The sequence below is a fragment of the Physeter macrocephalus genome, chromosome 3 (assembly GCF_002837175.3).
Source record: "Physeter macrocephalus isolate SW-GA chromosome 3, ASM283717v5, whole genome shotgun sequence".
NCBI classification, from domain to species: domain Eukaryota; kingdom Metazoa; phylum Chordata; class Mammalia; order Artiodactyla; family Physeteridae; genus Physeter; species Physeter macrocephalus.
This window is the reverse complement of record NC_041216.1, coordinates 13,580,558-13,583,179: the sequence shown is the minus strand read 5'-3', so window position 1 is coordinate 13,583,179 and position 2,622 is coordinate 13,580,558.

Below are 2,622 nucleotides of genomic sequence, written 5' to 3'. Positions count from 1 at the left end.
AGTTTATTTTTGTGTATGGTGTTAGGGACTGTTCTAATTTCATTCTTTTATATGTAGCTGTCCAGTTTTCCCAGCACCACTTATTGAAGAGACTGTCTTTTCTCCATTGTGTATCTTTGCCTCCTTTGTCATAGATTAGTTGACCATAGGTGTGTGGGTTTATCTCTGGGCTTTCTATCTTGTTCCATTGATCTATGTTTCTGTTTTTGTGCCAGTACCATATTGTCTTGATTACTGTAGCTTTGTAGCATAGTCTGAAGTCAGGGAGCCTGATTCCTCCAGCTCCGTTTTTTTCCCTCAAAACTGCTTTGGCTATTCGGGGTCTTTTGTGTTTCCATACAAATTTTAAGATTTTTTGTTCTAGTTCCGTAAAAAATGCCATTGGTAATTTGATAGGGGATGCATTGAATCTGTAGATTGCTTTGGATACTCTAGTCATTTTCACAATATTGATTCTTCCAATCCAAGAACATGGTATGTCTGTTTGTATCATCTTTAATTTATGTTGGCTGTGGGTTTGTCGTATATGGCCCTTATTATGTTGAGCTAGGTTCCCTCTATACCCACTTTCTGGAGAGCTTTTATCATAAATGGGTGTTGAATTTTGTCAAAAGATTTTCTGTATCTCTTGAGAGGATCATATGGTTTTTATTCTTCAATCTGTTAATAAGTTTTATCACCTTGATTGATTTACGTATATTGAAGAATCCTTGCATCCCTGGGATAAATCCCACCTGATCATGGTGTATGATACTTTTAATGTGTTGTTGGATTCTGTTTGCTAGTATTTTGTTGAGGATCTTTGCATCTATGTTCATCAGTGATATTGGTCTGTAATTTTCTTTTTGTGGAGTATCTTTGACTGGTTTTGGTATCAAGGTGATAATGGCCTCATAGAATGAGTTTGGAAGTGTTCCTTCCTCTGCGATTTTGTGGAAGAGTTTGAGAAGGATGGGTGTTAGCTCTTCTCTAAATGTTTGATAAAATTCACCTGTGAAGCCATCTGGTCCTGGACTTTTGTTTGTTGGAAGATTTTTAATCACAGTTTCAATTTCATTACTTGTGATTGGTCTGTTCATATTTTCTATTTCTTCCTGGTTCAGTCATGGAAGGTTATACCTTTCTAAGAATTTGTCCATTTCTTCCATGTTGTCCATTTTATTGGCATAGATTTGCCTGTAGTAGTCTCTTAGGATGCTTTGGATTTCTGTGGTGCCTGTTTTAACTTCTCCTTTTTCATTTCCAAACTTATTGATTTGAGTTCTCGCTCTTTTTTGTGATGAGTCTGGCTAATGGTTTATCAATTTTGTGTATCTTCTCAAAGAACCAGCTTTTAGTTTTATTGAGTTTTGCTATTGTTTTCTTTGTTTCTATTTCATTTATCTCTGCTCTGATCTTTTTTATTTCTTTCCTTCTGCTAACTTTGGGCTTTGTTTGTTCTTTTTTCTCTAATTCCTTTAGGTGTAAGGTTAGATTGTTTATTTGAGATTTTTCTTGTTTCTTGGGGTAGGTTTGTATAGCTATAAACTTCCTTCTTAGAACTGACTTTGCCAATTAAATCTATCTGGTCTATTGTGTCTTTTAAAGCTTCTGTTTCCTTATTTATTTCCATCTTGGATGATCTGGCCATTGGTGTAAGTGAGGTGTTAAAATCCCCCACTATTGTTGTGTTGCTGTCGATTTCCTCTTTTACAGCTGTTAGCAGTTGCCTTATGTATTGACATGCTCCAATGTTGGGTGCATATATATTTATAATTGTTTTATCTTCTTCCTGGATTGATCCCTTGATCATTATGTAGTGTCCTTCCTTGTCTCTTGTAACATTCTTTATTTTAAAATCTATTTTATCTGATATGAGTGTTCCTTTAGCATTTGTTGTAGAGCTGGTTTGGTGGTGCTGAATTCTCTTAGCTTTTGCTTGTCTGTAAAGCTTTTGATTTCTCCATTGAATCTGGATGACATCCTTGCTGGCTAGAGTAATCTTGGTTGTAGGTTCTTCCCTTTCATCACTTTAAGTATATCATGCCACTCCCTTCTGGCTTGTAACATTTCTGCTGAGAAATCAGCTGTTAACCTTATGGGAGTTCCCTTGTACGTTAGTTGTCATTTTTCCCTTGCTGCTTTCAATAATTTTTCTTTGTCTTTACTTTTGCCAGTTTGATTACTATGTGTCTCAGCGTATTTCTCTTTGGGTTTATCCTGTATGGGACTTTCTGCGCTTCCTGGACTTGGGTGGCTATTTCCTTTCCCATGTTAGGGAAGTTTTCGACTATAATGTCTTCAAATATTTTCTCTGGTCCTTTCTCTCTTTCTTCTTCTTCTGGGACCCCTATAATGCGAATGCTGTTGTGCTTAATGTTGTCCCAGAGTTTTCTTAGGCTGTCTTCATTTCTTCTCATTCTTTTTTCTTTATTCTGTTCCACAGCAGTGAATTCCACCATTCTGTCTTCCAGGTCACTTATCCGTTCTTCTGCCTCAGTTATTCTGTTATTGATTCCTTCTAATGTAGTTTTCATTTCAGTTATTGTATTGTTCATCTCTGTTTGTGTGTTCTTTAATTCTTCTAGGTCTTGGCTAAACATTTCTTGCATCTTCTCGATCTTTGCCTCCATTCTTTTTCCG